Genomic DNA, 25,696 nt, shown 5'->3' on the forward strand with positions numbered 1-25,696 from the left:
GATCAAATTGGCTTAAAATGGTTTGTAATACCTTTTATATTTTATATATCAAATAAGAGAATGTGAAATTGGCTTATTATCTACAGTCCATTCTCAATCTATCATCACATTTTTTGGGTGGGTGAGAAGAAGGAGGAATATTTTTACAGGCTTACATAAAAAGCTCCTAATTTATGAAAGAGATACAAAGTTTTCTGAAGTATCTTAAATTTTTAAGCGTCAAAAATATTTTAAACATTAATAATAAATTATACGTGAAATGTATTTGTGGCCTGTAACTGGTGGCTGAGTAAACTCTAATTAAATTTTTCAATTTGGGACAATTGTAGATTCACATGCAGTTGTAAAAAACAATACAGAGATATTTTGTATCTTGTGCCTACTCTTCCCCATTAGTAATGTCTCCCAAAACTATAGCACATTATCACAACCAAAATATTGACATTGACATTGATGCAGCCAAAAAACAGAACAATCCCATCATCATGCTCCTCCTGCCTTTTTGTAGCCACAACCACTTCCTTCCTATGCCTCTTCTCTATCCTTAGCTGATGGGAAATCACTCACCTGTTTTCCATGATAATTTTGTCATTTTAAGAACTTTATATGAATGAAATCATATATATATAGCCTTCTGGGACTACCTTTTTCACTCAGAACAATTCTCCAGAGATTCATCCATGCTATTGTGTATCAGTAGTGATTTTTTGCTTTTGTTTTTTATTCTGCTTTGCTAAGAAGTATTTAATATGGACATACCACAGTTTATTAAAACTTTCACCTGCTAAAGGACATCTGAGTCGCTTGCAGTTTTGGCTACTATGAATTAAGCTGCTATGAATATTTGTGTGCAGATTTTTGTGTAAACAAGTCTTCATTTCTTTGAGATAAATGTCCAGGAATATAATTGTTAAGTCATGTGGTATTTGTGTTTTTAGTTTATTAAGAAATTGCCAAACTATTTTCCAGAGTACTTGTATTATTGGTATTCCCACCAGGGCTCTCTTGAACCTTATGGATGAGAACCCCCACCAGACACCGTCCTGGGGATGGAACTTCCGGCAGAGCTATGGGAGCAGAATCACAGCCCCAGTAGGACCAGAAGTCAGAGCATCTAGACAAAGAGACTAGATTATTCTTAAACCTTAAGATCTCAAGGAGCTTTTCTTGATAGGTTTTGGTTTGCTTGGCATCTGCTATTCCTAACTTCTTTCTATTAGTCCATTTTGGAATTAGTCCATCCTATTAGTATTTATGCCAATATATTTGGGGAAGACATAACTTTTCTAGTTTCACAGATTCACAGCTGGAAAGGAATTTTGCCTCAGGATAAATTATACTTTAAATCTCATCCATACCTGATTTAGTTGATATTTAGAGAATTTAGACTTTAGATCTTATGGTTGATAATGGAATGAGTTAAGACTTTGGGGGCTATTGTGATGGAATGAATGTACTTTTCATGTGAGAAGGACATGAATTGGAGTGGGGGGTACTAGGGGAAGAATGTTATGAATTGCATGCTTATGTCCCCTCAAAACTCATATGTTGAAACCCTAATAGCCAGTGTGGTGGATTTGGAGGTGGCACCTGGGGTAATTGAAGAATAAGGGGCAAGCCCCATGGTTGGATTAGTGTGCTTATAAGAAGAGACTTTTAGCCTCCAGAACTGTAAGAAATAAATGTTTATGGTTTAAGTGACACAGTCTAGGTTATTTGCTATAGTAGTTGGAGCTAACTAAGACAGTGTTATATCATCTTTGAAAGTTTGATAAAATTCTCTAATGAAATCATCTGGACCTAGGCATTTCTGTTTCAGGGAAGTTTTAAATTAAAAATTCAATTTCCTGAATATTTGTAGTGCTATGTTTAAGTACTTGGTCTGCTTTATTTATGTTGTTAAATTTGTACATGTAGAATTAGGTATTTCCTTATTATCTTTTTGATGTTTTGAGCATCTGTAATTCTGATTTTTATTCTTGATTCTAGAGATTTAGAAATTTCATTGATTTTCTCAAAGAAACAATTTTTGGTTTCATTGATTTTTCTCTTTATCCTTTCATTTTTATTGATTTTATCTCTTTATTATTATTTTTCTTCTGCTTGTCTTGAGTTTATTTTGTTCTTTTTCTAGTTTCTTGAGGTGAAAACTTAGATTATTGTCTTGGGACTTCTCCTATTTCCTAATGTAAGCATTTAGCACTATAAATTTCTTATCAATGTTTTAGTTGCATCCCACAGATTTTGATATGTTTTATTTTCATCTTTTATTCAGTTTGATGTGTTTTGTGATTTAAGACATACTCTTTCACTGATAGATTATTTAGAAGTGTGTGGGTTAGTTTTCAAGTGTAGATTTCCTGTTAGCTTTGTGTTATTGATATCTAGTTTTAGTTTATTATGAACAGAAAACACATTCTGTATAGTTTTAATCCTTTTAAATTTGTTGAATTTTTTATTCTTATGGCCTGAAATGTGTGGTCCATTTTGGTGTACATTTCATGGGATCTCAAAAAAATGTATATTTTGCTGTCATTGAGTAGGTGTCTTATAAATTTCTATTAGTTCCAACAATGGTTGTATTGCTAAGTTCTTATACATACTTTTCATATCTTACCTACTTCCATTGATTGTTGAGAGGAATGTTGAAATCTCCCACTATACCTACAGATTTGACTCATTCTTTCAGTTGTATCAGATTTTGCTTCAGATATCTTTTAGTCCTGCTTTTGGTTCATATGCATATAAGATTACTATGTCTTCTTGGTGGACTGATCCATTTATTATGCTGTAGAATCTATCTCTGTCTCTGTTAATTTTATTTGCTCTGGTCAGTTTATTCACTATTAATATAACTACTTCTGCTTTCTTTTGATTAAGGTTTGGTTAGAAAACTTCCCCCCTATCCTTTTACTTTTAACTTGCCTGTGCTTTTATATTTGAAGCAATTCTCTTTAAATAGCATATATTTGGGTCTTGCTTTTAATCTCTGTATTTAAATGGTATATTTAGGACTATTTATATTTAATATATTACTATGGTGGGATTTAATCTGGTAATTTATTTTTTATTTGCCATTTGTTCTCTCTGCTTTTAATTTCTCCATTTTCATTTTCCTGCTTTCCTGTGAATTACTTGAATGTTTTTTAGAATTCCAGTTTTATTTATCTGTAGTATTTTTTAGTGTATCTTTTTATATTTCTTCTAAATATTATATTACATAAACACAACCAATGTCTAATGGGTGTCAACATTTTATCAGTTTGAATGAAATGTAGAAATGGTATATCTCTTTAGTATATATCTGTTTACCCTTCTCCATTTATAATTTTCTTAAAAATTTTATATACATTTAGAACCACATCAGATAATGTTAAAAATTTTTGTTGCAACCTTTAAACACCTTAGAAGATTCAAGTGGAGAAGAAAATTTTTCTGTTCTTACCCATATTTTTTTCTCTTATTTGTTCTTTCTTTCTTCATGGGGTTCAAGATTCTTCTTCTTTATTGTTTTCTTTTTGCTTAAAGAATTTTCTGTAGCCATTCATTTGGAGTAGGTCTATTGGCGACAAATTCTCTTGCTCTTCTTTTATTTGAGAATGATTTAATTTCTGTTTGCTTGACTTTTTTGTTTCTCTCGGTATTTGAAAAACATGCCACATATTTCTGGCCTCCATGATTCCTCATAAGAAACCTACTAGTATTCTCATTGTTTTATCCGTTATAAGTAAGATGTATTTTCTCTTTTGATGCTTTCAAGATATCTTATGTCTTTAGTTTTCCAAATATGACTATGATCCATGTCTTAGCATGAATTTCTTTGTGTTTAATGTGTTTGGAGTTTTCATGGCTTATTATGTTAGATGGTTAATGTCTCTTGTTAAATTTGGGATGATTTCAGCCATTATTTATTTATTTTTTTTCAGCCATTATTTATTTAAGTAATTTTCAGTCCTGTGTCCCTTCTTGTCTCCTTTGTGTCCTCTCTTCTCTCCTTACAGACCTCTGATAATACAAATGTTAGATTTATCTTTATAGTCCTACATGTTCATGAGGCTCTGTTAATTTTGTTTCAAATCTATTTTCTCTCTATTGTTTATATTAGGTAATTCTATTTCTATCTTCTGGATAACTGGTTCTGTCCTCTGTTCCTTCCATTCTGTTTTTTATCTTATCCATTGAGTTTTTATTTCTATTATCATATTTTTATTTGTAAAATTTCCAGTTGATCCTTCTTTGTAGTTTTTCTTTCTTTGTTGAAGCTATTTTCCACCTGCTGCAAGCATGTTTGTAATTGCTCATTTAAGATTTTTTAATATGACTGGTCTCAAAATTTTTCCAGGTAATTTTAATATCTCTGTCATCTCAGTGTCAGAGCCTTTGGGTTGTCTGGTTTGTATTCAATTTGAGGTTTTCCCAGTTTTTGGTATGAGATTTTCTATTGAAACATGACATTGTATGTATTAGGTTATAAGATTCTCGATCTTTTTTAAACCTACTGTGTTAGCTGGCTTCTTTTGACACTACTGGGTCAAGTGAAGGGCAGACATCACCTTTTACTGCTAGATTTGGTAGAAGTCTAGGTTCCCCATTCATCTTCTGTTAACACTCAAGTAGGAGAGGTTGCCTAATTACTTTCAGACAGGAGTGGGAGTTTGGGCTTCCCATTGGGCTGGATACCAACCTGCCTGGAAAAGGCAGAAAGGCCTTAATGCTCCATTAATGATCTCTACTGGCACTACAGAAAGGAAGTGACCTTATTATTGCTGGGCAGTAGTGAGAGGCCTTCTCTGACGTTGCCCAGTAAGGAAGGAGTGGGATGTCATGTTACTGTAACAGATTCACTATCTATATGGTCTTCACTGACCGTGGAGAGAAGAGCCTTATTGACCAGTGGATATAAAAGTTATAGCTCCCTACTTGCTGGCCCTTTCTTTACACCACCAGAGAATGATGTTTGGAGTTCTTTGATACAGCAATGTGAGGGGCTAGGCTTCATTCTCTGTCTTTGTTGTTATAGGTAAAGTGAGGCTATATATTTCTCTGTGATATTTGGCTGGAGTAGAGCAGTTATTATTGAAAAGTTTTCTGTCTTGCTAGGCTATCTCTCTTCTGGTCCTTTTACTAAATGAGTAGACCTTTTTTAAGGCTATATTTTGTCTGCATACATTGGATTTTCCAGGTTGTTGGCCCCTCCAAATTTAGGGAGACTAAAAGAAAATCCAAGAAACTCCCCATCATTTGTTTGGATTTTATAGTCCCTAGCCAGTCTGCTTTACTTTTCTGCAGCTTTCAGAGTCATATATAAGCTTATATACTCTTCAGAGTCAGAGTCTCTCTCCACACACACACACACACACGCACACACACATACGTGTGTGTACTGAAACTTAATATAAACTATATATAGATATATGTGTATAATTAGCATATATATACAATATACACTTACTATATACACATCAGTGGAAACTAATATATATATATATATATATATATATATATATATATATATATGGTTTATAGTTTCCAAGGTACAATTGTAATTAGTAGAAGGAATAGAAAAAATATGTCTACTCCATCTTGTCAGAAGCAGAAGTTGACTCATGAATTTTTAAATATTGTCTATCTAGTACAAAATATTTTCTCAGAAACAAAAAATTACAATGACATTCATATACACATAATCATATCTGTGTTAAAGATAGATTCACAGATTCATATAGGTGTAGTCTTATTTCCTTAAAGTTGCTCATTTCAAGATAAAAAGCACATGAGTGACAATCTCAGTTTTTGACTTTTAGCTGCCACCTAGTTTTTTTTACTTAGAACACAAATTTATATTCTTTCCTTTGCTGGTATCTCTATTGTGCTTCTTCTTGGTACCTATGGTTGTTTTTCTTCTTTAATTAGTGGTAGCATCATCACTGTTGGTTACTTCAGAATCAATGCCCTCTGTTCCATTGTTGCCAAGGTCTCTCTTGCATCCTTTTACTGATACTGATCCTGTAGCTAAAGGGATAGTCTATCCCTTAATATTGTTATTCAATCAGTCATAGAAATTATTGTCATTAAGAGATTCTACCTATGTTGGACTCTAATTTAATTACTTTTTTGAAAGAAGTAAGAACATGTCCTGGAGCTATGCCAAAGAAATTTGAGTGGCATACTACATTCTCAAACCAAAAGATAGAGAATACAAACTCCAAATTTTATCAAAACAGATGTTAGAACTCCCTCTCTTCCAGATAGACAGTGTTACTATTTAAAGCAAAAGAACAAAGTGAAACTGGTAAACTGCTATTTTTGTTTGTACATGGTTTACAACATGATTGGTGACCTTTGCAGTTGATAGGTTACAATCTGGACACATTCACTTAAGTCCTGAATTGCAATTAATTCATCAGGTCTTAACTAAAATCTCTCTCTCTCTCTCTCTCTCTCTCTCTTTCTCTAGAGTTTTAAATGCTAAAAAGAAAATTTGAAAGTGAAAAGTGAATGTCCATCCAGTATTTTAATGGGTTTTAAAAGTGTAAGAATTTCTAAATAAGTTAAACTAGTATAAATTGCTAATAGGGGAAATTGACTCATAAAAGTAAAATTTGAAAACTTTAGGAACTGCTTAAAAATTAATAATAAGACTGATATATCCCCATGTCTAACAGTGGCATATACTCTTTTTCTGACTTTTTTTAATAAAAAGGAAATGGAAACATGAATGAGTATATTATTACAGAGTAAGTTATATTTTCCATAATAGATATTGGTAAATGCTAGCTGAAATTACTCCAGATAAATAGAATTGTAGGTGGGAAATAACAGTATGTAATTTTCTCTAGCCCATTTTCAGTGAAGAAACTCATGAGTTTATATTCAAACTGCTCTGAATAGCTCTCTCAGGATTTTCAAGGTGAGACAAGCAGAAGGAGGTTCTGAAATAATCTTCCCAGAGATCATCAAATCAGTTCCTTTATTTATTTTACATATTTGAATTTGACTATGTTATTTCTTTAAATGGAGAATATATTCTAGAAATTTTGTTTATGTGTATCAGATGAGATGGAATCACAAGTGAAATTAAAGCTAAAATAGACTATAAGCTTTCCCCATGACTCTGTCACAGAACAGAGTAAAACTGGATTAGTAGCGTACTCTTTTCATAGTCCTTAGAAGCTAGGGCATTAACTTTCATTGTGTATTCCATTAAGAGTCTTTTCTAGCTAAGCAGCCTATTAAGTCTCAAAGAAAGTCGTTGAAGCTTAAATTTATGTGCAGACTTATACCATAAGATTGGAGTGATACATAAACATATTCCATCATACTGTTAAATCAACCAATATTGTGAATTAATTGTAATCCCATTGGAAGATTTACAATTCAATGTGCCATTAAAACCCCATTTCATTCGCTGCAGGGTAAATGCAGATATGACTTACAACCTAACAACTAATGAGACTTTAAAATACTATTATATATCATTCCAAATGTGAAATACACAACATCAGACTTGATCTCCTATGCAGTAGACTTTTTCAGTGAACATGGATAGAGACACACTTTCTTTTGTCCTTAGTTGATATGGAAAATCATTATCTTGAACTGATTTATTAAAATATATTACTAAATTATCCTGAATCAATTTTTGTATTTTGACTTGCTTTTATGCTCTGAGTCTATTGCAGAAAAATCATTTACATTTTCCATTTTTACCATCAATAGTTGTTTCTCATGTGAAATGGATGCAGCAAGAATGCTCATTATAGCTATATCTAACTAAATGTAATATAGTCTTCTTTATAAAATTCGAGAGTTTGCGTTGAGATCTAAGTAAGTTACATTGAGAGCTAAGTAAGTTATAACCAAATGTTATAAAATAATATGTGTAATGAAAAATCTAATGATTTTTGAATGCATATTCTGTTCCAGACTCTGTGATAAATGCTTTACAAATATGAACTCATTTAATTCATTTATCTAGCCTCCAGGATAAGGATTATTATCCCCATTTTAGAGAAAAGAAAATTGTGATTTGGAAAAGTTAAATAACTAATCCAACAACAAAAAGTCAGTAACATATAACCTCCATAAAATACTCATCACTTACTTTGTTGTTGTTTTTTCTTACTTTGAAATGTTGTACAATATTGCACTTTCACAGAAGGGAAAAACAATCTTTGTCTAATTTTCAGGTACGGTTTAGATCCTGACAATAGAGAAGACTGGTCTACCTTGGTGATTTGACTCAGAAATGTGTGTTTACACAGACACAAGATTTAAAAGACACAAGGAGGTGTGGGGAGGGGGGGTGGATTCTGCTAAATTTAAGTGGATAGTGGTGGTGTCTTGAGCACTCTGTGCACCTTATTTCCAAATACTGGATAAGAATAGGCCTTTATCTCTCTTTAAAAATTTTCAAATGGGGCACCTGGGTGGCTCAGTGGTTGAGCATCTACCTTCAGCTCAGGTCATGATCCTGAGGTCCTGGGATCAAGTCCCTCATTGGGCTTCCCATGGGGAGACTGCTTTCTCCCTCTGCCTATGTCTCTGCCTCTCTCTGTGTCTCTCATAAATAAGTAAATAAAATCTTTAAAAAAAAAACCAAAATAAAAAAATAATAAAAATTTTTAAATGGACAAAATCTTGCATAGGTCTACAAATAATAGACTGCAAGTATCAGAAAGGGGAGCATGGCTTAAAATATGCAAAGGAAAAAACATTGCTTCAAAAAAATGCATATTATGAAAGAGCAAAGAAAATTTTAGAAAAGATTTAAAGTAAGCATGAACTCCAAACTAACATAAGAGATAAGAAAAAGTGGCACAGACAGAGACGGGAAAGGAGAAAAGAGAAAGAAAAGACACAAGTTAAAATGCAATATCAAGAAATAAAATCTTCTGTGGTGGCAATAATGGACAAAAAGATATTTAATTCATTGATGTATAAAGTAGTGTCTAGAAGCTTTATAATGATCCAGAAATAAAAGAGAAAGCTATGAGAATCATGAGAGCAATGACAAAAAGAAACATTCATTGTATGGATAATGGACATGTCCAAAGAGAAAGCCAGAGCATGCTAAACAGAAGCTACTGCTGAAGTCAAAATATGCTGGTTCACAGATCAAAACTCTCTATGGACAAAGCAAAATCAATCAAAGAGACTAATACCTAGACCTATCCTTTCTTCCTGTCTTTCATTGTTTTTTTTTTTTTTTCAGACATATAAGAAAAAAATCCTGCATCCAGGTAAATAAAAGACATAATCTAATTGATTTTACACTTTTCATCAATGCTAAACTCAAGAAGAATATGTACCTCAATCTAAAGAGAAGAACATTTGTGATCCAAGAGTTCTATATACAATCAAGTTGTATTTGTGAGTGTATTTAAGATTTAAACCCGAAATGAATATGATGGAATGTCTCTCATTACAATCTCAGTAAATATGTTGTAATTGTAATAAACTTAAGTGAACCAGAATACAACTGATCATATTATCAACTTAATCAGAATTTTAGCAGGTTTTTTTTTAAGGAAAGAGGAAAATCGTAAAGAAATAATTTGATATATTGAATGAGTTCATGAAAACTTCTCCAAATTGGGATTCATTCTACTAAGTGAAACCTCTGGGTCCTGAGCATCAGCGTTTATCTGTATAAACACCTTTAGGACTATTAAAAGTTAACAAAAGTTTGAGAGAATATGAAGGAAAGCCACATAATAGGAGACAATAGTTGCAAAAAAGACACATCTGATAATGACAGTTATCCAAAATATACCAAGACTCTTAAAAATCAATAATAGCAAAAAACAAACAACTCATTGAAAAAATGGGCAAAAGATCTTGATAGACATCTCACCAAAGAAGAAATACAGGTGCAAATAATCATATCAAAAGTTGCTCAACATCACACGTTATTAGGAAGCTACCCAATGTGATATAACTACATACCTATTAGAAAAGCTAAAATGCAGAACACTGGCAACACCCAATGCTGCTGAGATTGTGGGATAATAGGAACTTTATTGCTGACAGAAACATTTAATTACACAGTGGCTTTGAAAGACAGTTTGGCAGTTTTTACAAAACTAAAAGCATTCTTACCATACAATCCAGCAATTGTGCTGCTTGATATTTATTTACCCACAGGAGTTGAAAATTTATGTCGACATAAAACCTGCACATGGATATTTATAGCAGCTTTATTTATAATCGCCAAACTTGAAAACAATCAAGATGTCCTTCAGTTAGTGAACTGATAAGTAAACTGTGGTACATCCAGACAAGAGAATATTGTTCAACACTAAAAATAAATGAGCTACCAAGCCATGAAAAGACATTAATGAACCTTTAATGCATATTAATAAGTGAAAAAAGTCAATCTTAAAAGGCTACATATTCTATCATTCTAATTACTTGACATTCTGAAAAAGACACAATTGAAGATCAATGGTTATCAGGATTGGAGAAGAAGGCAGAATGAATGGGAAGAGCATGGAGGATTTTAGGGCAGTGAAACCATTCTTTATGACTCTATATCTGTCATTACACATCTGTCAAAACTCATAAAATGTACAATACCAACAAGGAACTCTATTCTAAACTATGGGTTTTGGGTGATAATGATGTGTCACTGTGGATACATCCTTGTAGCAAATGTACTGTTTTCATGTTCTCAGTGGCCTATGACAGGCCTATGACAGGCCAAGTTTGTAGAGTTGTTAGATATATATACATATATTTTTTAAAGATTTATTTATTTATTCATGAGAGACACAGACTGAGAGAGGGAGGCTGAGACATAGGCAAAGGGAGAAGCAGGCTCCATGCAGGGAGCCCCATGTGGGACTCGATCCCGGGTCTCCAGTATCAGGCCCTGGGCTGAAGGCGGCGCTAAACCCCTGAGCCACCCAGGCTGCCCAACCTCCTAATTTTAACAAACAAGTAAGAGGTAGTCTTATCCAAATAGCATATGATTTCATTCATATGTGAAATTTAAGAAACAAAACAGAGAAAGAAGGAAAGAAGAAAAAAGAGACAAAAAAAAAAAAGACTTTTAAATACTGAGAACAAACTAGTGGTTGCCAGCAGGGAGGTAGGTGGGGAGATGGGTGAAATAGGTGAAGGAGATTTAGAGTAGACTCATCATACTGAGCACCAAGCCATGCGTAGAATTGGTGACTCACTATATTGTACACCTGAAACTAGTATAACTGTAAGTTAATTACACTGAAATTTTAAAAAATCTTAAACGTAGTCTTATCACACACACACACACACTATATATATATATATATATATATATATATATATATATATATATATGGAACATACTCAGATGGAACACTAGCTGTGTAGGTCTTGCAACATTGTGCAAGGCCAGATAGCTAGAAGTGCTTATGAATTAAGACTGTGTTATAAAAATTCATAAAAACTTTTCCTCATGAATATTCAAAGAATCAAATCTGGATAGGAAACCATTATATTCAAAAGGGAATACAATACAAATTCTTGAGTGTATAAAAATAATAATGAGGTGAAAATCATAACAGAGCTAAATTTTGCATGCTGGGCATTGTACAAAATACTTTGTACAGATTATCTTATTTGACCTTCAAAGAAATGTCCTTCATCTTAATATGAAAAGTCAATATTTAGAAAGTTTAGAAAGCCACAGATCTTAATCAAGATGGCTTAGTGCTTGCTAGTAAATAGTAGAGACTAAATTTAGATCCAGTCACTCTTGGATGCTATCATAGTCATAGCAAGACATTGTTATAACTAAGTAATGTTTATTTAGTAATATTGATGACTCATTTAGTGAAATTTTATTACTTTACATGTGCTGCCAAAATTTCCACCATTCAAATATATAAGAAAAAAAATTATACACCATTCACATAGACTGAGACCTATAAAAATACCACATAGAGACTTTTAGAGCTCAAAAGAATCTCTGTAGGATCAATTAAATGGTTGCTTTGGTGCTGCAGGCTAGAGATTCCATTAGATTCATAGAAACCCATATTAATACAGGCTCTGCAAGGAAGCCACCTGGCAACTTTTTTAATATAAATGTTGTAAGACCTAAAGTCCCTTAGTGAACAAGCTCCTGTAGGCGAGTTAGTAAGAGTCAGCCAGATTACCCACCTCTTTATGAACCATACTCCAGCACCATGCAGTAACAATTAGACAGCCACACTGCTGAGAAGAGGACAATCTCAGCAGGAGAGAGAAATTAATGGCATGTGAACATGGCTGAAAAGCAGAAGAACAAATGCTGAAGCAACTATGAGTCTCTAAGGACAGCCTATCACCATGTTAGAGAGCACTTATCCAGCCCAACTCTATTTTACTACCACTTCAGTTTCTGTAGAATCCATTGTTCCCTTTCTACCACTGCACTGACACTACTTTATCTCTGGATCTCCCATCTCTCCTCTAGGTGTCTGTGACAGCTGGGTTCCCTGGCCCAAGTCTCTGCAGCCTCAAGTTTCATGCTCTAGAAAGCTGCCATAGTTCTCTCTCTATAGGACACATCCAGTCTCATCCAAATGTAGGTGCCATTCATTTCTCTCTATATTTTATGGCAGAGTTTTGTTATCCATTTTTATTTTTATAACCAAGACTGATTGTCAAGATCAACCTTGACAGAACCCCAAAGTAAAAACATATAAAACAGGAGCTAAGGGGCACCTTGGTGGCTCAGTCAGTTAAGCGTCTGCCTTCTGCTCAGGTCCATGATCCCAGAGTCCCAGGATAGAGCCTGCGTTGAGCTTGTAGCTCAGCTGGGAGTCTGCTTCTCCTTCTGCCTCTCCCCTAGCTTGTGCTCTCTTTTTCACTCTCTCAAATAAGTCTAAAAAAAAATAAAATAAATAAAATAAAAAAAAAAACATAAAAAAAAAAAAAACAAGAGCTAAAGTGGATGAAGTAAAAGACACAAAGACACAAATTTCTACCAGTTTAACTTCTGGGTCTCTGCTACTTCTGCCTCATATTGCTGAAATATCAGCAGCCTTGAGTGTCCTCCAAAGAGTGTTAGAAATCCAAGACCATTTGAAATTAAATAATTTACAATAAAATGCCCACAGTTCTTTGCAAGACACAGTTTCCTTCATTGATCTCCTATAGCTCATTAACAGTTATCTCCCATCATACTTATGGCCCAAGGAATTCTGAAAGCATGGAGCAGCTAAACAGTCCAGTTTCTTGCCATTCTGGATTTATACACGCTATTTTCACTACATAGAAGTACTACCACCACACCTTTTTCTCTGTTTCCTCTGTAGCATCCAAACTAGCACATACCTTCTCTGTAAAACCATCATCTCCCATTAGGCAAACCCGTCACTTTTTTCTGTCCTCACTGTACTTTTCACAAAATTTTATAAGTGCTTTTGACTTTATGGTAATTATTTTTATATTTTTATGGTTATATATTTGTTATACTTTAAGCTCATTTCGTTCAGAAATTGTGCCTTACTCTTCTTTTGACTTATTCACCGAGTTTAGTGACTGGCATATGAAAGATGATAAATAAATGATTGTTATGTAAATTGAAAATTTGCCAGAGATATGGAGGTTGTCAATAATTAAGCAGATAATCATCAGCAAAGATAATATTGCAAGCCAGGTCCCCTGGCAAGCATTTCAATGATCTTGAAAAAAATACCACATAGCCTCTAAACCTTTCAAATGAATTTAGGACCATCCCACCACTCTCTAAGTTCAGGTTCCACAATTCACTTTTCCGACTGGATTTCTTTTGCAGCTGCATTTTTCCTGAGGCTGCAATTAGAGTAAACAAGTAAATGCTTAGTGAGTTGAAAGTGAATTAGTTTGTAATGATGTTGACAGACTAACTAGTCACATCAACAAACTTTTACTAGTTCCCTGTTTATGCACTCTGCTAAGCTTTATGGTCAAACCAAAGAAATTGAGAGTTCATTTTTGTTTTCAAATAGGCCACTTTCTATGACAGGAGGTGAGATGTGTCTCTAATTACCATATACTACGTATACCATAAATACTGTAAGAATAATACCAATTGATAGTCACAGGAGAGAGAGATCTTCCAACACTAAGCTTTCTTTTTTGAGGAGACTTCTTGGCACAACCAGCATCTGAAGCAGAATACCATAGAAGGCTCTTTGGATACTGGCTTGGCTAGAAAGATCTTGAGACTAGGACTGTATACACCCACATATGCGGGGGACATGGAACCTGACTCAGTGTCCAGAGAGCAGTAGACTATCAAAACTTCATTGAATGACAAATCAAAAGGAGTCTATAAAACATACAGAAGGCTAACAGAGTCTAAACAGATCAATAATTCAGGAAATCTAGGGCATGGGGCGATGTTCTGAGGGCCAACAGTAGGAAGCAGCATGAGAAAAAAGCTAACTGTGGGTCCTCAGCAAATACCTGAAAAGGTGTTAAAATTGATGGTGAGGTAGTATATAGAAAGGCTAGCTATGTCTAAAGGACCAAAAATGAATCTATCAGGTAAAGTGTGTTTTAAAAGAACTACAATCAGACTATTTAGGCATTTCAACCTGGAAAGTAGGTTGGCCTAGATTGGCAGATAGTGTACATAATTCAATTTTTAAAAAATAATCTAAATACCTACTTAAAAAAATCTATTTCCAATTGTTTGTGTTATTTTCTTCTCTTTCATTAGTTGAAAAAAAAAATCCCTACTAAGGAATCCTCTGCTATATCCATTTCTTTAACGTATTTTTATCTGAATATAGTTGACACACAATGTTATATTAGTTTCATGTATACAACATAGTGATTCGACTTCTCTATTATGCTATGTTCACCTCAAGTGTAGCTGCACCCTGTTTTAATGACAGATTTGATCCTCTGCATTATTCCAAGAGTAAGTTCTTATAGTATGGATGATCCGGAGATCATCTCTTGTAATTGAGGTACTCACTGCATCAGATGTCCACCTTACCACCTCATCAACCCTTTCATGATTTGATCCTTTATTCAGATCCTAAAATTCCCTTATGAGGAATAAAAAAATTGTTCATCGTGATTTGGTTTTAGAGGTAGGAAGATTCTGAATTTGGCCTTCTTTACAATGGGCCATTTCGGACACTATTCTTTGATACTGGTTGAGATGTGATTAGCTTTGATTGATTCAGTAGTACTGGTTTAAATGCACCATTTTGCTTCACTAATTTTCAATCAATTGATATCCATACTCCCACTTATTAGCTATAATGAATCAGAAATGGCTAATTTTCCTTCCAATGAGCAAAAGAATTTTCCCCACATTTGATTTCATGGGAAAAGTGATAATTTTTTTCTACTTTCATTCCAATTTCTGATGAAAATTTCTGTCAATTGAGAAATATTGTGAATGAGGGAAGTAGTGCATTCAACAAAATTGCAACAAGTATACTGTGCTATATATGGGAATTTATATTGTATTTGTGAAATGACTCATTGTTCCAAAGTAATTTATTTTTCTCCCATTTTCAAAGGATTCTGTTGCCATGCACCCCATATTTTCTTTTATGTGTACATGGGGGCACCTTTCCTCCCTCCACACACCCACACAGCATACCCTACATTTAATAAGCATCTAAGTTGGTCTCATTTGGAGAACCATTGCTACTTACAAAAAACGCACAAGAGAAATCTACTTCTGCAATAGGCCAAATAATTGACATATTGTGGCTAGAAGGAACTTTTTAAAAGTACCAGGATTCCAACTTAAATAGAAACAGTAGGAAGTATTACAGAAAATACAGTTTTCTGTTTTTTTTTTTATATTTTCCGCATTGTGAATAAGGGAATCAAACAATGTTGACTCTAGAAATATTTTCTTAAGAGAAGATTTTGTTTTAATTAGAGCAGCTTGTGGTATTATTACTATCATTAAGAATTTTAAGCAAAAATTGCATGACAGAGGGTCAGGTTGATACTGCATATTTTGAAAAATGTGAAGACAAAACAAAACCTAAGTTTTGTAGAATATTATGACAGAAAGAAGATGTCATACATAAATATGTATTACCTACAGCCAATTTCTCAGTTCTTAATCTCTGTTCACCACCCTCTTATTCATTCAGTAAGTAGATTCCAGGGAAGGAAAGGCAGGAAGAATAAACAGTGAGCAAGATTTTTTAGGAGGAGATTGTAGATGATAATGTAATGGGGAAGATATATAATTGTGCAAATGTAGTGATATTCAGACCATAAGCTCAGGGTGCGATGATAATAATAATAATAATAATAATAATAATAATAATAATAATAAAAGATGATGATGATGATAGCTTTTATCAGTGTTTTTGATATCCAACTTACTTTCTACCTTGAGCTCTCATTCTACCAGAAGACAGAAAGGAAATCTCAGACAATTCTGCTTTGATTAATTCAGAGTAAGCTTTTATGGTTTTTCCCTTGTCATTTCCCTAGGATTGTATTTAAGTTAGTGGTGAAAGAATGAGAGATTAAAAAAAAAAAATCAAGAGATTTACATAATGCCATGGTGTCATGTGAAAGGTCTTTGGTTGTTAATGCTCCACATGGTTGTCAATGCTCCATATCTCATCCATTGAGATGTCTTTCAAAACTCATCTTAGTGGTTGGTGGAGACAGATTGTGAATGTAGCCTTATAGACCCTACCTCAAAGCCTCTAAGTCCTCCTGACTCTGACCAGATCATTCCACTTTCACTTAGTGCAGCATGCTGCTACTCCTGTGACTGTTCTGCAATCGGAGGAGACTCCAGGGAGGGAACCTACCTGATGAACCCCTCTGGACACTACACTTGAATACACATTGACTGTAACTCTGTCATAAGCCTGGTTGCCTTGTCAGTTCTCCCAGGGAAGGAAAGTGCAAGCCTTTTGTTGTCAAGCTCTTAACCTATCTTTGGTGTTCCATTACCCCAACCCACCCATTAAAGGAACCTCCTATTAAGGTCAGGGAAACTTCTAAGGTCTTGTTTCTTTGCCAATTATCACTTGTAGCCCAGAGATAATAACCTTTGTCTTTTTAGACGACAGGAAGCTGTCTCCAATATCAGTTGAACATTGAGTAAAAGAGGGCTCAAGGATACCAGAGGTACTTTCTTTTTGAAGATCTCAGAATGGACTGTGGCAAAACTATTGTTACTTCATTTCTTGCTATATCTCATATAAATTCACATATAACTGTCATAAGTGAAACACAACATTTTGTTAAAAAAATTAAGTAAAACATGACACTTGGAATAAAGCTAGATTTCTAATTTTTACATCAGTGGTACTAGAAATGTTTTGATGGTAAACAGTCACTGTTAAAACATATTTATGTGATATTTCTTTTTTTAAAAACGATTTTATTTATTTATTCATGAGAGACACAGAGAGAGAGAGAGGCAGAGACACAGGCAGAGGGAGAAGCAGGCTCCATGCAGGGAGCGGAGGAGGGACTGGATCCCGGGTCTCCAGGATCACACCCCGAGCTGAAGGCGGCGCTAAACCATGAGCCACCCAGGCTGCCCCTTTATGTGATATTTTATAATAGTTTCCCTGTTCAAATACAACAAAAGGAGAATCTCATTTTTCTTTTTAACCCTTTGTTCAATTATCTGCTTCAAGACCATTTAAAGACAAAATTATTAAAAGATGCCAAATTTATCTTTGAAGTATTTAAAAATATTTTTAAATCCTTTAATATAGAGGACATTTGGTAATGTGAAATTGATTTAAAAAAATGAAAGTTGAATTAAATTAAAACTTGAGATTTGTATTGCTTGTTAAATTAACTTTTCAGCTTAAAGAGCTTTTTAGTCTTAAAAATCTCTGAAACTTTGAAATAAATATCTCTTTATATTTTTTTAAATTTTTATTTATTTATGATAGTCACACAGAGAGAGATGCAGAGACATAGGCAGAGGGAGAAGCAGGCTCCATGCACCGGGAGCCCAACGTGGGATTCGATCCCAGGTCTCCAGGATCGCGCCCTGGGCCAAAGGCAGGCGCCAAACCGCTGCGCCACCCAGGGATCCTATCTCTTTATATTTGAATGGAAATACAGTGACATAAAAAACACCCCTCTATGAGCACCATTTATGAGAAAAAAATATACTAATTGAGACTGTAACTAAATGGTTTATTTATTTTTTTAATTTTTAAAATTTTTTAAAGATTTTATTTATTTATTCATGAGAAACACAGAGAGAGAGAGAGAGAGAGAGAGAGAGAGAGGGAGAGGCAGAGACACAGGCAGAGGGAAAAGCAGGCTCCATGCAGGGAACCCGATATGGGACTCGATCCTGGGACTCCAGGATCAGGCCCTGGGCTGAAGGCGGCACTAAACCACTGAGCCCTCAGGGATCCTCCCAAGTGGTTTAAAAAAGGCACTAAGCATTAAAAATATTAAGTGTTCATTTAATGATGACTTAAGAGAGTTGTAGTAAGTTTGGATTTGCATTTTCTTATTTTTATAGTCACCTACCTTACCAGACTATTGTATAAATGGATATAAGCAGAGACATTCAAAAACTAAGGAATCCTATTAATACAAAGAAAATCTATTATGTGGGATCCCTGGGTGGCGCAGCGGTTTGGCGCCTGCCTTTGGCCCAGGGCGCGATCCTGGAGACCTGGGATCGAATCCCACATCAGGCTCCTGGTGCATGGAGCCTGCTTCTCCCTCTGCCTATGTCTCTGCCTCTCTCTCTCTCTCTCTCTCCGTGACTATCATAAATAAATAAAAAATTAAAAAAAAATCTTTAAAAAAAATCTATTATGTTAATAAACTCTGTTTCTAAATTGTCTTGACATTTTCAGCATACAATATGATTGTTCTTTATGTTGCTAAATGTGAAGGTGTTATTTGTAGCCTATATGACTGCCTTGTATTCACTTAAATAGTATTCATAAACTATGAGCATAATAGAGTATATTTCAAATCATCTTCATTTTTCTGAAATGAATTCTGTTGAATGATTACAGGTGTATCAAATAGTTTTGTGCAAAGATATCTACTTATGCTAATTTGCTCAATCAAAAATACATAAAGACAATCTAATATAGCATGATGCACAAAGAAGGAAACTGAATCCCATTTCCCATAGAATTTGTTTATTTGAACAATCTATTTTTAATCTGTATAATTTTTATTTAGGAAACCCAAATCTCCATGAACATAACTGAACATACAAAAGGCAGAGATTTATAGTTGTGTCTAAGACTCTAATTTTGATTTTCACATCAGAATTATGTGAAATACATGATTTTCCTGCACATGTTATCTTCTACAAAGTGATGAAGCAATTATCCACCAACACCAGCACAAATGGGTTCACATGATTTTGCTAGTAGCGAGCAGTAACTAGGAAAGCACAAAACTGATGGGTGTGGTTACAGCTGGCTAAAACTGACGGATAGAAAGACAGAGACTCTTTCCTGGATAATGTGACATTTGAGAATTTGACCTTGAAAGAAACATATGAGTGAGTGGAAGTAAAAAGAATACAACTAGAAAAGGCAGGGGAACAGGAAACTGCAGGATCTATTAATTGAATAATGAGTAGTGTTTGATATGAAGGGTGATAGAATATACACCCCCCAAATATGCCACCAATAAATTTATTATTTTGAGCTTATGCATTTGAGAAACATCAAGTATAGGGAGAGGATTTCTCTGAACTCCCTTTATCTGCACAAAGACAGATTCACATAAAGGAACTCAGTTGTCATAAATCTCCTCTATAGAGTTTCATCAACCAGGGAGGATTGACTCTTGTCACAGGAGAGGAGACCAGAAGTGACACTACACCTAGACAGACTTTCTTACAAATTAAATTAAAATTGAAAATCTGTTTTCCCAACACCATTTATTGAAGAGACTGTCCTTTTTCCCATGGATATTCTTTCCTGCTTTGTCGAATGTTAGTTGACCATAGAGTTGAGGGCCCATTTCTGGGTTCTCTATTTTGTTCCATTGATCTGTGTCTGTTTTTATGTCGGTACCACCCTGTCTTGATGATCACAGCTTTGTAGTACAACTTGAAATCAGGCATTGTGATGCCTGCAGCTCTGATTTTCTTTTTCAATATTCCTCTGGCTACTCAGGGTCTTTTCTGATTCCATACAAATCTTAAGATTATTTGTTCCAACTCTGTGAAGAAAGTCCATGGTATTTTGATAGGGATTGCATTGAATGTGTAGATTGCATTTTCACAATTATTATTCTTCCAATCCATGAGCATGGAATGTTTTTCCATCTTTTTAGTCTTCCTCAATTTCTTTCATAAGTGTTCTGTAATTTTTAGAGTATAGATTTTTTACCTCTTTGTTTAGGTTTATTCCTAGGTATCTTATGGTTTTGGGTGCAATTGTAAATAGGATTGACTAATTTCTCTTTCTTCAGTCTCATTGTTAGTGTACAGAAATGCCACTGATTTCTGTGCATTGATTTTGTATCCTGCCGCATTGCTGAATTGCTGTATGAGTTCTAGTAATTTTAGGGTGGAGTCTTTTGGGTTTTCTACATACAGTGTCATGTCATATGCAAAGGGGAAGAGTTTGACTTCTTCTTTGCCAATTTGAATGACTTTTATTTCTTTTTGTTGTCTGATTGCTGAGGCCAAGACTTTTAGGACTATGTTGAATAGCAGTGGCGAGAGTGGATATCCCTGTCGTGTTCCTGATCTTAGGGGAAAGCCACATGCAGAAGAATGAAAGTGGACCATTCTCTTACACCATACAAAAAAGATAAACTCGAAGTGGTTGACAGATCTAAATGTGAGACAAGAATCCATCAAAATCATGGAGGAGAACACAGGCAACAACCTTTTTGAACGTGGCCACAGCAATTTCTTGCAAGATACATTTATGAAGGCAAAGGAAACAAGTACAAAAATGAACTATTGGGACTTAATCAAGATAAAAAGCTTCTGCACAGCAAAAGAAGCAATCAACAAAACTGAAAGACAACCTATGGAATCGGAGAAGATATTTGCAAATGACATACCAGATAAACGGCTAGTATCCAAGTTCTAGTCTAAAGTATTTATCAAACTCAAGACCCAAGAAACAAACAGTCATGAAATGGGCAGAAGATATGAACAGAAATTTCTCCAAAGAAGACATACACATGGCCAACAAGTACATGGAAAAAATGCTACACATCACTTGCCATCAGGGAAATACAAATCAGCACCACAATGAGATACCACATCACATCAGTGAGAATGGCTAAAATTAACAAGACAGAAAACAACAGGTGTTGGCAAGAATGTGGAGAAAGGGGAACCCTCTTGCACTATTGGTGGGAATGCAAGCTGGTGCAGCCACTCTGGAAAATAGTGTGGAGGTTCCTCAAAGAGTTAAAAATAGAGCTACCCTACGACCCAGCAATTGCACTACTGGGTATTTACCCCAAAGATACTGATGTAGTGAAACTCCAGGACACCTGCACCCCAATGTTTCTAGCAGCAATGTCCACAATAGCCAAACTGTGGAAGGAGCCACTAGGTCCTTGACAGATCAAAGGATAAAGAAGATGTGGCATATATACATATATGCCACACATATATATATGTGGCATGTATATATAGATATATATATAGATATTAGATATATACACATATATACACAATGGAATATTACTCAGCCATCAGAAAAGACAAGTACCCACCGTTTGCTATGATGTGGATGGAATTGGAGGGTATTATGCTGAGTAAAATAAGTCAATAGAGGAGGACAATCATAATATGGTTTCACTCATACATGAAATGTTAGAAATAGTGAAAGGGATTATAAGGGAAAGGAGGAGAACTGAGTGGGAAACATTAGAGAGGGAGACAAACCATGAGAGACTCCTAACTCTAGGAAACAAACAAAAGGCTGCAGAAGGGAAGGTGGGTGGGGCGATGGGGTAACTAGGTGACGGGCACTAAGAAGGGTACTTGATAGGATGAGCACTGGGTGTTATACTGTATGCTGGGAAATTGAATTTAAATAAAAACAAAACAAAACAAAAACAAAAACAAAATTGAAAATCTAGAAGCTAAAAAGTTACTATTGAATAATAACATAAAAGAGAGTTGAAAATTGTAATGAATGCAAAGGATGCACGAGTTATTTTAATGAGCTAGAGCATTTAACTCAAGTTTTCAAAGGATGCACGAGTTATTTTAATGAGCTAGAGCATTTAACTCTTAAGTTTTCAAGGCAGAAGATGCCAAAAAATAAGCAAGCAATGATGGACGCCTTGTGACCTGATGGAAGGAGGTATAGTTGATCCTTGGGAGATATAAGCTTTTGGTACGGGTCTTATACTATGAAAAACATACATAATACACATATTCATAAAAAGGAAACTGTTTTCAAGAGCCTTACCAAAATGCAAAATCATTCTGAAATGTCAATAAAATAGTTGTAATACAAGCCAAATCTTTAGAGGATTCAAGGATGAGTGGATGAAAAAGGAAGTTAATTTAAAATCATTAGTCTATTCTTGAAAATATTTGGTGAAAAAGAGAAGGAGAGAGGAAAAGAGCTCAGTCCCATAGCAAAGTTGAAGATAAATTCTGGGTATGTCTTTCCTTTTAGTATAGGGAGACCTGGACATATTTGTAAACATTCTGTAAATACTTTACAGAAAACACAGGTAATGAAAATATACATTGAAGATGTAATAAATGAAGGGGAAAATGATGGGAATGTTACAGGAACTACTTGGTGCTGGACGTATCTTTGTGCATGATAAAAGTCTACATTGGTTTATACGCCCACTGTGAGCCCTATGAAGCAGCAGCTACAGTTCTCTTGGTCACATTTATATTCTTAGTGCTCAGTGAAGACTCACATTCTCTAACAAATACTTGATATTTAATAAATGGACATAGGAGATGGGAAACATAGAAGTATTAGCTTTATAGGGAAAAAAGTAAAAAAAAAAGGCAAATGTTGACATCATTGCAATGAATCAGTCTGGAAGGAAAACTTTGAAACAGGAAGATGGAATTATCTTTAATGTTAGTGAGAAGGGAGAAGAAGCTAGTGAATATGAATGGTTCAGGTTTCAAAAGAAAAGGTGTTTTTGCTTTAGAGAGTAGAGATTAAATGTAGACACTTTGGAATCAGCCATATGGATGTGTGAATCCAAGATCCAATATTTATAAATGGGCAAATTAATAATTTACATGTACTTCTATTTTCTCATTTGTTAATGAGAAAATAGTACCTAATTCCCACAGCAGATCTGAAGGCCATATGATACTAGAGATATGTCACCAGCCCAAGCCTGCCATTTAGCAACCAGCACACTCGTTGTTAGGTTTACATGTCACTGAGTGAATGTGAAGAACAATGACCTGCGTATGGGAAACCAGGCAGAGCCTAAGACTGACACACGCTGCTCTCTAACTCCCAGGCAGGGCTTTAAGGGATGTCTCCTCATGAGAAGCAGAATCAGAATCTGAATCTGAGAGCCTAACTTCCAAACCTGACTCTGACACTTGCCTGTTGTGTGGCCTTTGGAAATTCACTTATCTGAGCCTAAATTTACTCATCTTTAAAATAAATTTAGGGCAGCCCAGGTGGCTTAGCGGTTTAGCGCCGCCCTCAGCCCAGGATATGATCCTGGAGACCTGGAATCGAGTCCCACATCCCGCTCCCTGCATGGAGCCTGCTTCTCCCTCAGCCTGTGTCTCTGCTTCTCTCTCTGTATCTCTCATGAATAAATAAATAAAATCTTTTAAAAAATGTAAAAATATAAAATAAATTGAATAACAATATCTAACGTAAAGAGTTGCTTTGAGGATTAAATGAATTCATGTATGTAAAACACTTAAAAAGTCTGGCACATTGAGAAGTGGAGAAACATTAAAGTTAGAAGGAAAGAATATTTAGGGAAATGAGGATGGGATACAACCATTGGTTGAGAGAGAAAACAGGTTGAGTAGGAAACAGAATTGGAATGGATAGGGATGCAGTATAGGATGAGGTGGCTGGGTTGCTCAGTTGGTTAAGTGACTGACCTGATTTCAGCTTAGGTCGTGATCTCAAGATCATGAGATCGAGGTCCCCCGTGTTTGGCTCTTTACGGGTGTGAAGACTGCTTCAGATTTTCTCTCTCCCTCTCCCTCTGCCCCTTCCCTGCTCGTACTCTCTCTGTCTCTAAAAAAAAAAAAAAGAAAGAAAAGAAAAGAAAAGAAAAGAAAAGAAAAGAAAAGAAAAGAAAAGAAAAAAAGAAAGAAAGAAAGAAAGAAAGAGAAGAAAGGAAAGAAAGAAAGAAAGAAAGAAAGAAAGAAAGAAAGAAAGAAAGAAAGAAAAGAACATAAGTCAGAAAGAAGGTGTGACAAGTGAACATAAAAATTAAAAAAAAAAGAAAAAGAAAACATAAATGCAAAGGTCATTTGAAGACTAGCTCAAATAAATATTTTAATTGTGTAATCTGAGGCCAGATTGGGCATAAGTCATACAACCTAAATAATAAAATAGAATTTGTTGTTCTGAAAATTATGTTAAAAAGCAAACAAAACATTTTTAATTGTTTTCCCATATATCTTGTTCTAGTTCACTCTTAACAGATTATTTTTTAGAAAAAGATGATTTTATACTCTTATTGACACCTGTGATTAAAATATCTACTGTTAATTTAAAATTTGAAGAATTGACAACACATTTTTCGTTCAACATGTCTCAACTAGAGCTTTTCAATACTTTTTTAAATTATAAGACTTGAAACAACAGAAATGGAACTATGTGGATTCTGGTCAAATTTTAAAACAGGAGCTATTGAAAAATTGAAATACTAGTATAAATGTGACTGGATTTGTTCTATCCTCTATAAAAATGCAAAGTTTGAGAAAGAGAAATTATCGATTTTTAAGTTCATCTCATTTATATGGAAATTTTATATTTATCTGTCTATGATATAGAAATATAAGGAGTAAATGACAGATACATATAGATATCCCAAGATTTTAAAACTAAACTTCTTGATATTTGTAGATCTGGTAGGCATAAATAGGTAAGATGTAGAGTACTGAATAATAATAATTACAAAATTTATTATGAAAATTTTTGTATTTATATGTAGTATATGAATATATCACATTCATACATATATATATAATAAATGAGCATACACTTTTACTTGCCAATAAAACGTAAAAATTTCTTTATAAAAAAGATTTTATTCATTTATTTGAGAAGGAGAGTAAGAGAGAGAGCACGTAAGCTGGGGGAGGGCCAGAGGGAAAAGAAGAAGCAGACTCCCTACTGAGCAGGGAGCCTGACACAAGGCTGGATCCCAGGACCTTAGAATCATTACCTGAGTCAAAGGCAGACATTTAACTGACTGAACCACCCAGGTGCCCCCCAAATAAAAACTTCTTAAAGTTACACAGTTAGAAAAGTACTATGACATTCCCAGATCCCACCACAATAGAACTTTGTACTAGTGACAAAAATGCAAAACGTTATCTTTAACTACTAAGAAATTAAATTTTCTTCCAAATAATCTTTTGGTCAAAGAAGAATAAAAATAGTTATAATGAAATGTCAACGTCTTGAAAATTAAAACACCACTATAGCATTACAGCAGTTAAACACAGAGTAATAAAAGACAACTGTAAACACTTTTATCACCAAATAAGAAAATAAAGAGATTGAGGTTTCTCTTTTGTGGCATTGAAAAAATATCCATAAAACAAATATCTGTAGACTATACA

At 34.5% G+C, this 25,696-nt stretch overlaps 1 long non-coding RNA gene across 1 annotated transcript in view; it reads right to left on the reverse strand.

Annotated features, from left to right (window-relative positions):
• Window positions 1-25,696, reverse strand: part of LOC140622282 (uncharacterized) — a 57,202-nt gene that overhangs the window by 14,632 nt on the left and 16,874 nt on the right. The window contains exon 2 of the long non-coding RNA XR_012022052.1: window positions 23,999-24,137. This is a non-coding gene — a long non-coding RNA (uncharacterized lncRNA). The remainder of the gene's footprint in view (window positions 1-23,998; window positions 24,138-25,696) is intronic.

Source organism: Canis lupus, chromosome 2 (assembly GCF_048164855.1).
Source record: "Canis lupus baileyi chromosome 2, mCanLup2.hap1, whole genome shotgun sequence".
NCBI lineage: Eukaryota > Metazoa > Chordata > Mammalia > Carnivora > Canidae > Canis > Canis lupus.